Source organism: Balaenoptera acutorostrata, chromosome 1 (assembly GCF_949987535.1).
Source record: "Balaenoptera acutorostrata chromosome 1, mBalAcu1.1, whole genome shotgun sequence".
Taxonomy (NCBI): Eukaryota; Metazoa; Chordata; class Mammalia; order Artiodactyla; family Balaenopteridae; genus Balaenoptera; species Balaenoptera acutorostrata.
The window spans coordinates 20,017,521-20,037,189 of NC_080064.1; the positions used below are offsets into that span (position 1 = coordinate 20,017,521).

Genomic DNA, 19,669 nt, shown 5'->3' on the forward strand with positions numbered 1-19,669 from the left:
ATTAATGTAACCAATATTTATTGAGTGTTAACTTTGAGCCTAAGATACAGCAATAAACAAATTGTATTAAGTGCTTGGCCTCGAGAAACTTGTATTCTAATGGAAGAGACAGACAATAAACAAATTAAGATGTAGAATGTAATGTCAGGTAGTGATATTTTGAATTAAAAAAAAAAGTTAAGGAGAAAGAGGACAACTTGTGGGGGGTGGGCAGCAAGCTAAGGTGCGAGGGAATGCCTCTCTGAAGAGGTGACATCTGAGCAGAGACTAGAAAGAGTGGAGGAGTGAGCCGGTGGCTGTGCGGAGGAGGAGCGTTCCAGGTAAAGGACAGGTGCAACGGTCCTAGGGCAGGAGTGCGGTGTGTTTCAGGGGCTACAAGGAAGCCAGTGTGACAGAGCAGAGTGAGCCGGGGGAAGAGTGGTAAGTGATGAGAGCATGAAGGATCCTGTAGTGTATTTTAGTCTACAAGAAAAGAAGCCATTGAAGCATCTGGAGACCAGAAGAAATAGAAGCTGATTTATATTTTAAAGCCTCTCTGGCTGCTGTGTGGAGAAAAGATGGGAGGAGTGGAGGCCCAATATAGAGCAGAGAGACAACTGCAGTGATTAGAGTGAGAAATGATGCTGGCTTGCACTAAATTGACAGCACGGGGGGGGGGTGGGTGGGGTGTGTGTGTGTGTGTGTGTGTGTGTGTGTGTGTGTGTGTGTGTGTTTTAAGGTAGGCCCAACAGGTATTGCTATCACAATTGATTAGTAATTTTTTTCTCTTTTTGGTCATGCCGTATGGCATGCGGGATCTTAGTTCCCCAACCAGGAATCGAACCTGTGCCCCCTGCAGTGGAAGCACGAATTCTTAACCACTGGACCGCCAGGGAAGTCCCTGATTACTAATTTTTCTTTTTTTTTTTAATGATCACCACTCTTAGGTTCTTTTTTGTTTTTTGGCTGCGCTGGGTCTTCATTGCTGCTCGCAGTGTTTTCTCTAGATGCGGCGAGCGGGGCTACTCTTCGTTGCAGTGCGTGGGCTTCTCACTGCAGTGGCTTCTCTTGTTGTGGAGCACAGGCTCTAGGCGTGCAGGCTTCAGTAGTTGCAGCACGCAGGCTCAGTAGTTGCGGCACGCGGGTTCTAGAGCTCGGGCTTGGTAGTATGGTGCACGGGCTTAGCTGCCCCACGGCATATGGGATCTTCCCAGACCAGGGATGGAACCTGTGTCCCCTGCATTGGCAGATGGATTCTTAACCACTGGACCACCAGGGAAGTCCCCCTGATTAGTAATTTTTAATCATGAAATGTTACATACAAAAAATAACCAACACCTACAATATTCCTGACCAGTACTCCTCAAATCTGTGCATCAGAAACAAGGAAAGTCTGAGAAACTGTCACAGTTAAGAGGAGCCTCAGGAGACATAAATGTAACGTGCTGTCCTGGATGGGATCCTGGAACAGAAAATAGACATTAGGTAAAAACTAAGGAAATCTGTATAAACTATGGACTTCAGTAATAATAATGCATCAATATCAGTTCATTAATTATACCAAATGTACCACACTAATGCACAATGTTCATAGGGAAACTGTGTGTGGGGGGAGTAATATGAAACCTTCTATACTATCTGTTCATTTTTTTCTGTAAATCCAAGTTAAAAAGGAAAAAAAAAACCAACAATGTAACTCATATCCATGTATCCATGGAGATGGCTGGTGGTGACGGATGCACAATGTGAATATACTTAATGCCACAAAACCATATACTTAAAAATGGTTAAAATGATAAATTGTATGTTACATACATTTTATTGCAATAAAAAAAGATGTTTGACATTTTTGCTTCAGTTTTTTTTTTTTCTGTTCACAAGGTTTAGAATTAGGTGATTTCCTCAGTCATAGTATTATAAGTGACAGAACTGATATTTGAACCCAGATCTGCCTCCAAAGCCCATGCCTTAACCACCCTGCTTTATTGTCCCTCCATTAGTGTCCGTGGAACCCCTCCTCCCCTTGCATTTCACATATATTCCAAGGTCTTACCTCCCCCAGAGAGCTCTTAAGATTACTAGCTCATATTCATTCATTCAACAAATATGAATTGAGCTTTTCCTAGGTACCAGGCACTATGCCAGTACCTTTTCCATACTCGTGTAATTCTCATCACAGCCCACAGTGAAAGAGGTAGTGCTATAGACCTGAGAAAACTGCAGCTTGGAGAGGTTACATCACTTGTTCAGTATTATAGACCTAGGTGTACCCAAGCCAGGCATTAAACTCAGGTGTGTCTAGCTCTAAAGCCAAAGCTTTTAATGGCCTCCTTGTTCATTGGAGACAAGAGCATTATTTTTGTTATTTCTGGTATTGTGTTTACCATGAGGGAAGGTTCACACCTCACATTGTTAGTAGCTTGAGTCGCCCTATTCTCTAATTGTCTATACCTGTATTTTATGATAGATTCCTCTGGTTATTGATTGTTTCTTCTGTTTATGTCTTTTATCTCTCCCATAAGATCTGAGCTTCATGTACATGGAACTTCTTTTTTACCCCTGTACCGTGGCATCTGAAGCTAGAAGGAAATTGAGTGTTCTCTCCCAAGCCTCTGCCCTTTGAGAAGTTATTTTTCAAATAGGAGGCCACCCAGCTACTCAGGGGAGCCATGACTAGAACCCTGTTTATATCTGCTCAGCTAGGGAGGGCATATGGTGCCACGGGTCTTCAGTTTAAACACAGGGGAAGGTGAACATCAGGGAATCAATGGTGTGTGAAAAGGTCCGTAAGACACCTTTAAATCTCTTTCATTAATCTTTTAATAGAACCATTCTCTTAAAGTTGATCTTCCATGGCCTCCAAATTGCCAAAAGTTTTTTTCTGTTTTTATCCTTTTTATCTTAATGCCTTCTTTCTGAAGCTCTTCTTTCCTTGGCTACCATGGCACTGAACTCCCCTAGCTGTTCTTCTGTGATCACACTTTATTTTCTTTAACTGTTCCTCCTTCCACTTCCTGAAATGTAGGCAATTCCTAAGGCTGTCTTGAACCCTCCCCTTTTTCTTTATTCTTGCATCTACTTCAAGGGGTTCTGAACAATGGATCCCACATCTTTAGCCTTTTCTCCAAGGTCTAGACCTGAGGCTCCAGCTGTTTGAAAAATTCAGCTTGTGCAAAGCTAACTTCAACACCTACTCTCCACACCAAACCTGATCCTCCCTGTAGTATTCAGTGCAAAGTCATCCTGTTCTCTCTGTAGGGATCCCATGCTTCCTTAACACCTCTTGCCTACTTCTTTACAAAAGTACCTTCGGGGTCTCCAGATCGATAGTCTAATCCTACTTCAGTGTAACCTAGTAACTGATTCCAAAGTATTCGTAAGGTCAGCTCAGATGATTTCCCTCTCCTCTGCAAAGGAACTTTAAGGGGAGTCCATTGCCTACTAACTCAAATTGGGCTTTCAAAAAACCCTTTATGAGCTGGTCTCAACTGGCCTTTCAGGTCAAATTAATCTATCTCATTTTCTTTTGACATGTCTACACTTCTCTAATTCTGTACTTTTTCCTAATACTCTTCCTTTTTCTAGAAAGCCTCCCTCATTTCTGATAAGACCTGTCAAAAATAAAATCAGATCAAAGTAAAATGTTAAGAGTTTACTGCGCATACAAAAGAAGAGTTCGCAAACTGGTAGACTTCAGATAGAAAGTGGCAAGAAGCTCAGAGGCATGTCCTTACAGGATGGCTTATAACACGAGAATAGGAAGTTGTTCAACCTTTACAATGATCGATTATTACAATAGGGGTTTCCATACAGTAGGAGATTGGTTAAAAGTGATTATCTTATACTATTTTAGGAAGACAATTTAAATTTCATTTATGATTATCAGAGGCATTTACAAGAAATAACCTAAATTGAATTTCGTTTACATTCATGAAATAAGCAAGATTAAGTTTCCCTTTCATGGCCTAATTGGTTTTGTCTGCTCAGGGGATTTTTTTTTTTAATATTTATTTATTTGGCTGCTCTGGGTCTTAGTTGCGGCACTCGGGATCTTCGTTGCCACATGTGGCATCTTTAGTTGCGGCATACGAACACTTAGTTGTGGCATGTGGGATCTAGTTCCCTGACCAGGGATCGAACCCCTGGCCCCCTGCATCAGGAGTGCAGTCTTAGCCACTGGACCACCAGAGAAGTTCCTGCTCGGGGGATTTTTAAGGCTGGTCTCCACTTTTGGTCATACCCTCAGCAAGTTCTTGTTCCTGTATATGTTCTAGTATAGGGTTACTCTCGGGTACCACTGTTGATGTTGGTAGGATGGATTGGTTTTTTGTTTGTTTGTTTGTTGGACGCACCACGAGGCTTGCAGGATCTCAGTTCCCCGACCAGGGATTGAACTCGGGTCCTGGCAGTGAAAGCGCCAAGTCTTAACCACTGGACCACCAGGGAATTCCTTTCTTTTTTTGGGGGGTGGGGGGTGGGGTGGATTGTGTGCAGTCACTATTACTGACAGTTGTATAGTCATGGTAGACATGGGTGGTTGGATCATTGAGTTCTTCTAGTTGCCTAATCCTGATGGACATCATTTGATGCGTGAGTAGCTGCTGAAAGGTATTTAAATCTCTTGAGAAGATGCAACACACTAGGGAAATTGATGTGATGACTATGAGAATAATACCCAAGGACTGAAAAATTCCCTAGGGCAGAGATTCCCAGGGGCCAAGACTTAACTAAAGAAATCAGTGGATGAACCGTGTCACCTATTTGGCGAAAGATGAACATCTGACCTTTAAGATCTTTTAAATTTGGGGTAACAATTCCTGATTTATTAACATGGAAACATTTTTCACCAATGACAATACACGCACCTCCTTGTTGGGCAGTTAGGTGCCTAAGACTCTTCTATTTGTAAGACTTCTGAAGCAAGGCTGGAAACCTTGGTATCTAAGGCTTGGAGAGAATTAGCTGTGTCACTGAAGCTTTTTTTTTTTTTAAGTTTTAGAGATATATAAAACAGCCTTTTCTAATTTACAGGTGCCAATATGAAGAATTAATGCTCTGACAAAGGAAGGAATCCAGCATTGTGTGTAGTGAGAGGATTTTGGTGCTTCATGGATTTCTCTTATGAATAAATGAATCAAGATTGGTGGTTTCATGTGCAGATATTTTTTTTGTTTCTGACTATTGGGAGTTAATAGATCTAACCCACAATGACCATTCCAGTTTAGGGGAAGTTCCTGATATAGAGTGGTGTTGCATTGGAAATAAAGCCCCACTCCTCTTAGGGACAGAGTTAAGTTCTGATGGTCTTGGCTTGGGCAATTTGTGGATTGGTTACCCGAGGTTTCTTCAAGAACCATGAGCAAGTAGTGCTTCGATTACTGAATTTAGACAGAAGGAAGAATTCGCCATGGGATTAGGGATTGGAGAACATCCAGTCAGGGAAATTTTATTTTGGTCATAGTATTGGTAATGAATATAGGTAGAGAATCTTTAGAGTTTTGTTAAGAAAGTCTAATCCGAACAGTTTCATTACACTACTGAGGAGTGATAAGTCCCAAAGAGTGACAATCTGTTTGATTACTGAAAATATGAAGTGGAAATTTTTCTTTTATTGGAGGATGAATAGGAAATATAATTGGGAAGGGCTGGTTAGTTAGGCTTTAGGAATGTGTCCATAATCCACTGGGTTGATACCAAACTGTTTTGTTAGCAAGATATAACTGTAAGAATACATCAGGTTCTTCATCAATCTGGGTACATATCCAACATTCTACTTAATTAGTCACTCTTGCTATTTTATTTTGTACAGTGTCAATTAAGAGGTGTTTATACTTAACATTAGTAAAGGCTTAATAGAATTATTAATAATAAAAGCATGTTAATTTTGGCACCAGTGGTCTTGTTCCATTGACTTGGGAAAGTTGTCTACATCATGTGGTTGTCTGCTTCTGGGTAAAATTTTTCCCTGGTATCCTTAATTTTAAGTCGGCTGTAGGTTGACAGGTCCGAGAGTCTGAGGGAGTTCTTTTTAGTTGAAAGATATGAACCCACGGTTCAACACTCTGTAATCTGACTACTATCTGAGAGGTTAAAAGAACCTGATGGGACACCATCAAGGTTCAAGTGCAGCTTTTGGTTGATGTGTTTTCCTGAATACTGTCACTGGGTTCCAAAGTGTGGGGTAGAAAGTCCTCATCAGGTTGAGGGTCTCTAAAGGCCTCTTTGACCTGCTGGAAATAAGCTTCTAATATTGCACTAGAGCCTTACAGTACTTGGTCATATCAGAGTTCACAAGAGCTGGACGAGCATGTGGGGTTCTATCATTAAGGGCATGGGTCACACAGTAATGATTTCATCAGGCGTCAACTTTTTTTTTTAACATCTTTATTGGAGTATAATTGCTTTACAATGGTGTGTTAGTTTCTGCTTTATAACAAAGTGAATCAGCTATACCTATACATATATCCCCATATCTCCTCCCTCTTGCATCTCCCTCCCACCCTCCCTATCCACCCCTCTAGGTGGTCACAAAGCACCGAGCTGATCTCCCTGTGCTATGCGGCTGCTTCCTACTAGCTATCTATATTACATTTGTTAGTATATATAAGTCCATCAGGCGTCAACTTATATTTTCCAAAAGGTGCTGATCTTATTGTCATCAGAGTTAAAGGTAACGCTTTAGGCCGAGGTAATCCTGTGGTCTCAGTTAATTTCATCAATTTTAATTTTAGAATGCTATTGGTGCATTCAACCTTTCCTGAAGACTGAGGATGACAGGGACAGTGGTAGTGCCATTACGTTTGAATAACCTTGTCTAGTTGTTTTATAACTTGTCCAGTAAAGTGAATCCCTCTATCACTTGAAATTAAGTTTGGGGACTTCCCTGGTGGCACAGTGGTTAAAAAGCTGCCTGCCAGGGGCTTCCCTGGTGGCGCAGTGGTTGAGAATCTGCCTGCCAATGCAGGGGACACGGGTTCAAGCCCTGGTCTGGGAGGATCCCACATGCCACGGAGCAACCAGGCCCGTGAGCCACAACTATTGAGCCTGCGCGTCTAGAGCCTGTGCTCCGCAACAAGAGAGGCCGCGATAGTGAGAGGCCCGCGCACCGCGATGAAGAGTGGCCCCCGCTTGCCGCAACTGGAGAAAGCCCCCGCACAGAAACGAAGACCCAACACAGCCAAAAATAAATAAATTAAAAAAAAAAAAAAAAAAAAAGCTGCCTGCCAATGCAGGGGACAGGGGTTCAAGCCCTGGTCCGGGAAGATCCCACATACCGCAGAGCAACTAAGCCCGGGAGCCACAATTACTGAGCCTGTGCTCTAGAGCCCACAAGCCACAACTACTGAGCCCGCGTGCCACAACTACTGAAGCCCGCACGCCGAGAGCCCATGCTCCACAAGAGAAGCCTGCACACTGCAACAGAGAGTAGCCCCGCTTGCTGCAACTAGAGAAAGCCCGCACACAGCAACGAAGACCCAATGCAGCGAAAAATAAATAAATAAAATTTAAAAAATAAATTAAGTTTGGTATTCCCTGAAGGGAAAAAACATTTTCTAATAATTTCTTTGCTATAGTGGTGGCAACAGCTTTCCAACATGGAAAAGCTTCTACCCATCTAGAAAACAGACATACTATTATTAAGTACATACTGATGGCCCATAGAAGGAGGCAAATGAATGAAATGCAAATGCAAATGTTCAAATGGTCCAGATGGTGAGGGAGCAGTTCTGGAGCCACTATAATGGACTTACCCAGGATATGTGATTGGCAGGTTAGACATTAATTAGAGATGTTTCACACCATCTTAGAACAGTTACCCCACCAATACTTTTTCATAATTTGAATCATTTTGTCAATTCCATGGTGAATAGTCATAGAGTGCTTGCAAAAGTGGCAACTTGAGGGGTTCAGGAAACACACCAGGTGGCTACTCAGGGCCTCCCAGTCTTCTTTTTATATCAAATTTTCATCCTACTTGGTGCCACTTTTGTTTTCTAATATAGATAAACTTGCTTGTCTGTTAAATAAGTTATCATAAGTGATTTGATTTGGATCAATTTTATGGAGTTAATTCGTTATAGAGTTTTGGTACATTTTGAATCTCTTGAGTTACAACCTTAGCATAAAAGTCAGCTATAACATTTCCTTGATATTCATGGTCTGATCTGTATAAGCTTCAGCTTTTCTGACAGCAACTTGTGAAGGTAGTAATAGTGCAGAGGAGCTCAGCAATCTGAGGTCCATTTTTTATAGGCATGCCATTTGATGTTAGGAATTCCCTCTGTTTCTATAGTATACCAAAATCATGGACTACTCCAAAAGCATACTCTCTATTGGTCATACCTATTTATAGTTTTATCTTTGGCTAACTCACAGGCTTGAGTCAGGCCAACTAACTGTGCAGGTTGTGCTGAATTAAATTGGGGAAGAACTTTCCTTTCTAATAATTCATTTGGGATAGTAACAACATAGAAGCCTGATATTTTCCTGCAGAATTTTTGGCATAGGAGCCATCAACATAGAGTATTAATTCTGGATTGGTTAATGGGGTTTCCTGTAAATTTAATCTAGGAGTCAAATTTTGAGGAACCAATTCAATACAGTTATACGTCTCTCCTTTGTTAGGTAAAGGTAGGAGGGTAGCAGGGTTTAAAGAGTTATAGCAAAGAATGCATAGGTTTGAAGGACACAGGAAGGAGCAGAATCTCATAAGATGTTAGTCTCCTGACTGAGAAATGCTGTGAATGCTCAGTATTTAGTAAACTTTCTATAGCATGAGGAACCTGTAGGTATGAATCATTTCCCTGAAAAAGTTCTGAGGAAGACTCTACAATTTTTTGTTGCTGCAGCTACTGCTTTTAAACAATTTGGATATGCCCTGACTGCTGGGTCCAACTGCAGGCTGTAAGAGGCTATAGGTCTATTTATTGCTCCATGTTCTTGAGTGAGGACTCCTAAAGCCCGATTGTTCCATTCATGGATGAACAATACAAAGGGTTTAGTACATTTGGGGGGCAATAATGTGGGAGGATTTTGTAAAGCCCATTTGAGTTCAGTAAAGGTTTCCTTATGTTTTATTTTCCAAGGAAGAGATTCCTGAGTGCTACGTTTAGTTCATAGAGTGGGGAAGCCAATAAAGAAAAATACGAGACTCAGGACCTACAATATCCTGCAAGTCCGAGGAATCCTTACAGGTCTAGGATAATTTTGAATGGTATTTATTTACTTTTTTAATATTTACTTATTTATTGATTTGGTTGTGCCAGGTCTTAGTTACAGCAGGTGGGCTCCTTAGTTGCGGGGGGCAGGCTCCTTAGTTGTGGCATGTGACCTCTTAGTTGTGGCATGCAAACTCTTAGTTGTGGCATGCATGTGGGATCTAGTTCCCTGAGCAGGGATCAAACCTGGGCGCCCTGTACTGGGACTGCAGAGTCTTAACCACTGCGCCACCAGGGAAGTCCCGAATGGTATTTATTCTTTCTAAAGACAGAAAGATTCCTTTTGCAGAGAAGTCATGACCTAGATAATGAACCATCTCTTGTGGTAACTGAAGCTTATCTTGAGGCCTTACAGCCTTTATAAGCCAGTCGTTGTAACAGATATGTTGAATCGATTCCTACATATTAAATCATCTACATATTAAATCAAGGTAGAATTTCTGAGAAATTGCAGCAGAGTGTTTAAATCCTGATGTTAAATTTGTGAAGTGTGGGGGAGCCTCGGTAAATCCCTGATGCATTATCGTCCGATACGACTTGATTTCTCCAAGTAAAAGCAAAAAAATATTGACTTACTTTGCCCACAGGGATGCTGAAGAAAGCAGAGCATAAGATCACAACTGTAAAGCATTTGGATTCAGTTGGTATATTTGCCAACAAAGTACTTGGGTTTGGTACCCCTGGAAACGTCAGTATCACAGTGGCTCTTACTTATGGCTCTAAGGTCTTATACAAATCTCCATCCCCATCTACAGGGTTTCTTTAAAGGCAAGATAGGAGCACTGCAAGAATTGATACAGGGGATAATTAGCCTCTGACTTAATAAATCTTCTATTATAGGGGTGACCCCTTACATGGCTTCAGGCTTTAAGGGGTACTGAGGTGAGTTAGGAAGCAGTTTAGAAGGATCATTCTGAATTTTAATGATCATTCTGAATTTTAATACTTTTTATCCCTGATAAAAAGTATCAGGGATTTCAGAGAGATCTATAACATCTATATTTTTATGGAATTTAGTATTCTCCTCTGGACAATCAATTTGGGCTTGGAGAACACATAATGCTTCAGTGTCTGATGAGTCTGGAAAGTCTAAGGTTATTTCTCCCGAGGAAAATTTTATTTGGCCTTGTAATTTAGAAAGCAGATCTTTTTCTCCCCCCAAAACAACCAACTTTTTATTGAAGTATAATTGATTTACAATGTTGTGTTAGTTTCAGGTGTACAGCAAAGTTATATATGTATAACTTTTTCAGATTCTTTTCCATTATAGGTTATTTATTACAAGATATTGAATGTAGTTCCCTGTGCCATATAGTATAGGTCGTTGTTATTTATCTATTTATATATAGTAGTGTGTGTCTATTAATTTATTCCTCCCCTCCCCCCTTTGGTAACCATAAGTTTGTTTTCTGTCTGTGAGTCTATTTCTGTTTTGTAAATAAGTTCATTTGTATCATTTTAAAAAAAAAATATTTATTTATTTATTTGGTTGCACCAGGTCTTAGTTGTGGCTCGCAGGCTCCTTAGTTGTAGCACGAGGGCTCCTTAGTTGTGGCACGCATGTGGGATCTAGTTCCCTGACCAGGGATCGAACCCAGGCCCCCTGCATTGGGAGCGCAGAGTCTTATCCACTGTGCCACCAGGGAAGTCCCTGTATCATTTTTTAAGATTCCGCATATAAGTGATATCATACTATATTTGTCTTTCTTTGTCTGACTTACTTCACTTAGTATGATAATCTCTAGGTCCATCCATGTCGCTGCAAATGGCATAATTTCATTCTTTCTTATGGCTGAGTAATATTCCATTGGTGTGTGTGTATGTGTGTGTGTACATACCACATCTTCTTTATCCATTCATCTGTTGATGACATTTAGGTTGCTTCCATGTCTTGGCTATTATAAATAGTAAATAGCTATAGAAAGCAGGTCTTTACCTAGGAAATTCACAGGGGCAGTACTGCATAATAGAAAAGTATGACTTTCAGAGAAAGAGCCAACAGTTATGGGTTCCAATAAAGGAACTCTTTGAACTTGACTGGAAACTCCCACTACTAAGATATTTTTATTACTCTGAGGAGGTTCTTCAAGTATCATGGTGGTTTTAAAGTAAATAGAGTTGGGGGGATGGGGGGAAGGGAGTTCCCTGGTGGCCTAGTGGTTAGGATTCGGGGCCTTCACTGCCATGGCTCAGGTTCAACCCCTGGTGGGGAACTGAGATACCACCAGCATCATGGCACAGCCACAAAAAAAAAAAAAAAAGAAAGAAAAAGTAGAGTTGTTCTCATATCTATCAACATGGTAGAAATTTCTCCATTTAAGTTTAGTTTAATTTTCATTCTTGAGTTAAAGGAATTATTGAAAGTAGCTTACTGGGCAATTTCTTGGAGCCTTATCATTGTTGAAAGTCATCACAAGAATCTGAGAGTTGAGAGCTCTCTCTTATAGGGCAACTGGATTGCTAAAAGTGGCCTGATCTTAGACTTCCCTGGCAGTCCAGTGGTTAAGACTCTGCGCTTCCAATGCAAGGGGCGCAGGTTCGATCCCTGGTAGGGGAACTAAGGTTCCATATGCTGTGTGGTGCAGCCAAAAAAGAAAAAAAAAGTGGGCTGTTCTTCCAATGCCCCTTTTGATTACAGTATTTGCAGCTATCTCTACCAATAGGGGCAAAACTTGGAGTAGGAATGGACCTCTTGAAGTTGGGTCCAGGTTGTTGCAGTCGTAGGGCCATGAATTTACTTTCTTGATAGCGGCCTTTTTCTGTTCTGTTGTTCTTTCAAAATGTTCAGCAAGACGTTGAAGCTCTGGGAGAGAAGTGGCTTCTGATTCTAATTTATGTTCCCGTAACAAACCATTGAGTTCTGGGTTAAGCCCATTAACAAAATGAGCACACAAGGCAAAACCAGTTCCCAGGTCTTTGAGACCACAATATTGTCTAAGTACTACTTCTAAACTAATTCAGAAATCTGCCACTGGTTTTTTTTCTAAAACAGGATTGTAATATGGCCCAGTCAATTCTCATAGGGAAAATCTTGGGAACTTCTTCAAGAAGCCGCTGACTTATTTTCTTGCTCTTTTTATTCTACCTCTGGAGGCATGTTTGTTGGGGCCTTCAAAATCTTAGGTAGGGTCTTTCCAATATATTTCTTGAAGCCAATTTTGAGCATTTCCTGGACTCGGTGTTAACAAACTGGTAAAAATCAGGTAGTCCAGGGTCATAGGCACCAAGAATTTTGAAATTCTTCTATAAATTTATCAGTGGTTTGGTCCTTTTTAGGGTCTGGAAAATCATTTACAATGGTTCAAAGCTTGGCTCAAGACCAGGGTTTAAATTCTACTGATCCCTGGTTCATTAGAGTAACTTATTTTAAAGGACATCTGATATTTAGGGGGTTTGGGGGGAAAGGGTAAAAGATCAAAGGGGTTAGTGGGTTCAGAAATAATCAGATTAAGGAGAATAAACAGGAGCAGAGTGATTAGCTGCAGGTCACTCAAGTCATTCATGCCGATCAGAGCTTTGGTCTTAAGTTTTTCGTTGGCTCATTGTAATGATTCCATTAGAAGAGGCTATTTTAGAGTCATTTTGTCTTCTGGAGGCTTCCATATCAATCGAAAATGCATTCCATTGGGTTTTTTAAAATATTTATTTATTTACTTATTTATTTATTATTTATGTATTTTGGCTGCGCTGGGTCTTAGTTGCGGCATGTGGACTCTTAGTTGAGCCATGTATATGGAATCAAGTTCCCCTACCAGGGATCGAACCCAGGCCCCCTGTATTGGGAGTGTGGAGAGTTACCCACTGGACCACAAGGGAAGTCCCATGCATTCCATTGTTTTTGAAAGGTTTGGGATCATATCTTTTCAGGGGTACCCCTAAGGTGGACTACCTTATCTAAGTTAAAGTTTCCCCAAAGTTTCCACTGCAATTCCAAGTTACCCTATGTAGAGTGCACTCATTTTTCCAAAAAGGGACAAGATCCTGGTCATTAAGTACATATACATAAGAAGCAGGAGTTTTTGAAGGAGGTAGGGAAAGAGTTTTAGACTGGGTGCAACTAATCTTTGCCTTTATTTATTTTTTGGCGGTGGCACGTGGCTTGTGGGATCTTCATTCCCTGACCAGGGATTGAACCCATGTCCTCAGCAGTGAAAGTGCAGAGTTTTAACCACTGGATCACGAGGAAATTCCCTAATCTTTGCCTTTAGATTCCCTAAAAATGACTGTATCTATAAGAGAGTGTGGGAATTTTACTGCTATCTAGAGACCCAGGGAATCATGGGTTTTCTCCCTTTACAGACAGAAGGGTGACCAAAAAGCTTGAAGATGAGCCAGTATGCACAATAAAGTCAGAGAGCTCCAGACACAAAGAGAGCAGAGCTTGGATCCAAGAGAGACTTACCCTAGAATTCCATGGCCAATGAGAAAGCAGTGAGCACAATGGGCTTGTTAGGTACTGGCACCTGGTTACTCACCGGCCTCAGGGCTTGTCAGGGGATAGTCTTCAGATCCCACTTATGACACAAGAAACTGTGAAAAAATCAGATCAAATTAAAATCTTAAGAGTTTATTGTGCACACAAAAGAACAGTTCACAAACTGGGAGACTTCAGACTGAAAATGGCAAGAAGCTCAAAGGCATGTTTATAGGATGGCTTATAACATGAGATTGAGGAAGTTGTTTAACTTTTACAAGGATTGGTTACTAAACAATGGGGGTTTCCAAATGGCAGGGGATTGGTTAAAAGTGATTATCTTATACCATTTTAGGAAGACACTAAGTTTTGGGTATGATTATCAGAGGCATTTGCAAGAAATATCCTAAATTTAGTTTTGTTAACATTCATGAAGTAAGCTAGATTAAGTTTTGCTTACATGGTTTAACTGGCTTTGTCTGCTTGAGGGATTTTTAGGCCTAGTCTCCATTTTAACAGACCCAATTCAACCTACAAGGCCCTTCCTTACCACCTCAGCCTAAAGTAATTATTTGGTGATTCTCTTTAGCCAAGGATAATTGGTACAGGAGCAGGGAGGGGGGAATCCCAAAGAGAATCCACTTAAAACAGGGACCAAAATTCCATAGTTAAGAAAGATAAAAGGACTGATTGTAGGGGGAGCCAATCTGGGACAAAGCTAAAACAAACAAAAACATACACATACACACCATAATACAATAGATAATAATTATACACAAGTGTCATTACTTTAATATAAAAATATGAAAGACAGGTGTTTACATGTTATATAATTTATCCTTCATTTACATAAATGCTGTTATTTAAAAATAGGACTTGTTAACAGTGACAATAACAGGACTAATTAAATAATGTATGAGAAATATGTAACAATATCTTTATGCATTTCCCTCCTCTGATACAGCAATTTACTTGTTTTAAACAGTTGAATATTTAAACTTTATAGGCTATATTATTCTGTATTCTTAAGACATAAAAACATAAGAATTTTTTAAAGGAGAATGTAAATTCAATAGGATTAATTAAACAAACATTGCTATATTTATTAAAAAATAACAGTGGCATGTTCCTTTCTGCCTCATGATACAGGATCTTTTCACTCCTTTGGTTTCCTTTTCCAATAATACTTCTCTGAACTGCCTGCTGCCTTTAGGACATCCTTCTTTCCTTTTATGTAGTGGTAAAACTGAATACAGTCAAATGTGAAATTCTCTTTGACTTGCAGCTGTGCTCTTATCAAACCCACATTACACTGATTCATGGTGTCCGTCCAATGTGATGACATCAATCTAAATATCCTCTCAATAAAAATATTTGAGGGTGGAATACTTAGGATTTTACTTACTAGCAACAGCAAGTTTTGGGACTTGCAGGAATTAATTTCTAGCTCTCCAAAAATGTCCATCCATTTTTTATCTACAGGCTTATTTTGGTAGACCAACTGTTTGTCAGTCAGGTCCTTTGCATCTATAAATTCATCATAGAGGTTATCCGTGTCTAAAATATCCATTATTTTTAAACATTCTGAAGCACATTGAATGTCCTTGTAAGTTAAACCTCTCTTTCTCAGGGAAAATGGTTTTAAAGCACAGGGGTAATTTGAACTTGTGAAATTGAAATTGGATTCCAAATGAGTTATTGTTCTAGTAAAGAAGTTGAGAAAATCCTGTTTAATTTGGTTGCCCTTTTCTGGTGACATTCTTTTCAGTTCTAAAGCAGTTTTCTTTCCAAAAAATGAGTCATTTTTTTGCTGTGTGAGTTTTTGTCACAACTTACACATAGTATCAAATAATGCAGGTGCAGACAGTTTATCCTTTTCTAGGCTCCTTATGGCCTCTTCAAAGATCATCAAGCAGTTCTGGAGAAAAGCATATAAATTTCTGTTGTACTGTAATCCTTTTCTCCATTCTCATCTTCAACGCACTTCCAAATTAGAGAAGGACATTCTTCTTTTCCCACACTTTGAAAATAGGATTCTATAGTAGGCCAACATTTTAACATCTTTCCTATGGCTGGCAACAATGACAGCCATCTTGTTGGCATCTGTCTAAGGAGTCTCTCTCCTTCCATTTCTACCAAGTCAAAAATCTCATTAAGTGCTTCTACATGTTTTGAAGAAACTGAAAAGTAACCCAAAACCTTCATTATGAAAGTCTCAATGTCAGAGGAAAGCAAATCACACCCTTTTTTAGCAGTCTTGTGTACAAGCTGTGCAGGACATTTAGCAGGTAAGATATTTTCGTTGTCTTTGGTAAGAAGTTTATAGACTGAATGGAATTTGCTGAAATTTACATCTGCACTATCTGCTGAATATGCAGATAGGTGAGCAAAGTCTAGTTTGTATTTGGACAGGATATCAACAATCTTTTGTTTTGTATTTTCTGAGGTTTCATTAAAATCTTCATAGAAATCAAGAAGACAGTTTGAAACTCCATTTTTCAAATCGAGGTACCTGAGAGCTAGGGGGAACACTTTTTATTGCCATGATTCAACACATCACTTGATATACCATAGAAAGCATGACTGCTGGTAAGATCTGACAGGATCAGCTCTATACTGTAAGGGGTCAACACATCCGTGATCAAAATCGCCCCTTTTGTTCGCCCACAAGACATTTTAGTTGCAACCTCTGAATCAGGATATGTAACTTTACTCAGCTTCACAGAGCGATCAAGAGAGCAATAGAACAACGCATGTTCATTTGTATGATATGCCCAAGCTAATTCAGCAGCTGCTATTTTCCATTGAGCACTGGTGTGTTTTGGGGAGACAAAAACACTTTGTATTGATTCAAAAGTGCTTGCTTGTCTCATCCCGGATTTGTGGGATTCGGTCCCCATATGTGTCTTCACATTCCCTTCTCCACCATGGCCAACCCCGAATTCTTTTCTACATATTGTGCAGTATGCTCCTTTTGGATTATTTACCTCCCTAATCCAGTAGTAAGTGTCCTTCCATCTATCATTAAAATAACATAGCCATTTAGTCTTCTTCCTTGGTATTGTCTGGGTCATGCTGGCATTGGTATGGAACTCACTCTCATTTTCATTATCTGAACTCTTAGAAAACATGGTCACAATATTCATAAAGTTAAAAATTACACTAGCACTATCTCCATACAGAGCAAACAGTTAATTGGACTGTTAACATTCCTGACTAGAACTTAAGTTGCTCTGAGAGAAGGCTACAATGGATATACTATGTGAACCACACAAATGGTTGCCAATATCACTGGTCAAGGGAAGGCTGACAATCACCATATTCATTTGTGGTTAACAGAAGGCAGACTATCATCGTATTCATAAAAAAGGTGTAGTCTTCAGCCTCTTTTTTGGGGGGCCATAATATGGGTTTTGCGCCCCTCCTCTCCCCTGCTAATCTTTGCACTCACTGCTGAGAACCAGGGCATTTTTTTACCCAGGAGGGATTCCTTGGAATATGGGACTTTCAGGGACAGTCCCAATCTGGTATGGTCATTACTCTCTCATTTTCATGAGTGAGAGCCTGTCTAGTATTTTCAGATCTGCTATTTTGACTTTAGCAAATTAGGTTTAGCTAGACTTTCTGAGAAGTATAGTCTAAGGTAAATCAGATAAAAATGGTTAGCCAAATCTTTCTGATGGTAGTTTTTCTGTAAGTTTTGTTTGGATAAATCTGGCTTACCTTGAACTTTGCAGTATTTGATACAGCTGTTCCACAGTTTCTTTCTTTAGCTACAAGGAACAGTTCTGAGACTAGCTGGGAAGTCAAGGTTGGCTGTTCTGAATGATTTAGCTGCGCTTGCTTTTGCTATTTCTAATAGCTCCATTTTACCTACAAAGAAAACACCGAACACTCATTAATTCTATAGCATACCCCAAAAAGGCTAAGAATGACAAACTAAGGATGCACTTTATTATAAAAGCAAGATAAAGATGCTCACTTATGTTTATAAAATACTCCACAGTCTTGTTATGCCAGTAAATGTAAAAAAGGGTGGAGACAGAAAACGCAAAAGAGAAAGGAAAATTAATACCGTTCCTCCCGCAGTCATTAGTTAACTTATTAAAAGCTGAAGGCAAGATTTGTTAAAGCTGCTCAGAGCTGGTAAACTAATGTCATTAATAGACATTTAAAAGGTTCCATTAAGAACTGCCTGCACTAGATTCCTCCACCTTGAGCCATTTAAAGCCACAATTAATCTTTAATCTCGAGGGGTATGATGTCCATTTAAAAACAGGCTATAGATTGTGATTGTATAGTTTTGTCTGCTAATCAGATAATACCGCCCCCACGGGCCTCTCTGGTGGTGCAATGGTTGAGAATCCACCTACCAGTGCAGGGGACACGGGTTCGATCTCTGGTCCGGGAAGATCCCACATGCCGCGGAGCAACTAAGCCCGTACGCCACAACTACTGACCCTGTGCTCTAGAGCCTGCGACGCCCAACTACTGAAGCCCGCGCGCCTAGAGCCCATGCTCCGCAACAAGAGAAGCCACCGCAATGAGAAGCCCGCGCACCGCAACAAAGAGTAGCTCCCGCTCGACGCAACTGGAGAAAGCCCACGCGCAGCAACGAAGACGCAACGCAGCCAGAAACAATAAATAAATAAAATAAAATAATAAAATAAATAAATTTATTTTTTAAAAAAGATAATACCGCCCCCAACCCAAAGCTACAGAGATTTCATACATCAAAAGAAATCAAAGAAATTAAATGATACAACAACCTTGGTTCCCTAGCCTACTCATATACTGTCGCCCTACATGTAAAAAGAGGTGAACCTGTGCGCCTCTCTTAACCACAAATAACCCACCCACCTTTCTTACTTACAGGAAACGGGGTTCTGCTCTGCGACCTCTTCCTGGATCTCTCCCTCCAAGTGCTGTGTTCTTTCGGGTACACCACAGGGTCAAAGCCCTAGTACTGTCACCCTGCGTGTTCGAGAAGGCCCTTCTGTAATACGACCTTCCCCGAGAGCGGCACTTCCTGCGGGATTGCGACCCGCTCCGCGAGGAAGACTGCGAGTGGCGCCCGTACTTTCTCTGGTGGCGCCTTTCGGACCGAGACCGTGACCTGCTCCTTCTCCCGGGCGGGCTCTTGACTCCTGGACCACGACCGACTCCAGCGAGACGCTGGAACAGGAACGAGAGCGTCTGGAAGAGCGCGCGAGCCCGGCCACAAGTTCGTTCACGTAGCTAAGACATCGTTGCTGCCGGCTCTGAAAAGGGTCACTTCCCCAAAACCCAGAGTATCTCCTAAACCTAATCCTATCTCCCGACGATTTTCCCCGGGAGGGGATGTCTGGCAATCTGGAGACATTTTTGGTTGTCACAACTGGGGGAAAGAAGGGGATGCAGATAAACACCCTACAGCGCACAGGACTGCTCCCCCCCAAAAAACAGAATTATCTGGCCCAAAATGTCAGTAGTGCCTAGGCTGAGAAGCCCTGCCTTCAAGCAAACGGAAAAAAAAGCTCAAGTCTCAGAAGAGGGTCACCGCGCCGGGACCCTCTGGGTCGCCCAGGTAGCCCGCTTCCAGAACCGGGAGGTCCCCGCCTCCCGGGAATGACCCCGCCACTTACGGAGGCGAAGCTACGGCGAGGACGGGGCCAGGCTCTGAGAAAATAAACGGGACTTTAAAACCCCGATTAGTGCTGTGGGGCCGCGAACCCGGACCTACGTTTTGCACCACACAGGACCCATGCCTGAGATAACTGTGTGAGCGACCCCAGCACTAGAAAATTTACCACCTCACTGAAGACGGATACAGAGCCCCAACAAACGCCTTCTTTCGAAAGCTTAGGAGAAAGCAACTTCTCACACCTACCCTTGAATGCCGGACCCAAGTATCACTTCCGACGTACACATGTGAACTGAGCGCTGCGGAAAGTCCCCACAGCTAGCGCCCGGAGCATCCCCACAGCTAGCGCCCGGAGCATCCCCACAGCTGGCGCCCGGAGCATGCGCAGAGACGTCGGCGCGGTGGGCGTGGCTCTCTCTAGCCCTCCCTCAGCGA

General features: G+C 41.3%; 1 long non-coding RNA gene across 3 annotated transcripts; it reads right to left on the bottom strand.

The window, feature by feature from the left end:
• Positions 1-676: 676 nt before the first annotated feature.
• Positions 677-19,659, bottom strand: LOC103008834 (uncharacterized). Of its 3 annotated transcripts, none has more exons than XR_450671.2 (5): positions 19,481-19,659; positions 18,485-18,786; positions 17,335-17,484; positions 13,600-13,727; positions 677-1,441 (listed from the first exon to the last, which is right to left on the bottom strand). It is a non-coding gene; the product is annotated as an uncharacterized LOC103008834 (long non-coding RNA). The 3 variants fall into 3 exon arrangements; XR_009009211.1 differs by having other exon boundaries at positions 13,673-13,727; positions 18,485-18,807; XR_009009210.1 differs by having other exon boundaries at positions 18,485-18,807.
• Positions 19,660-19,669: the final 10 nt, after the last annotated feature.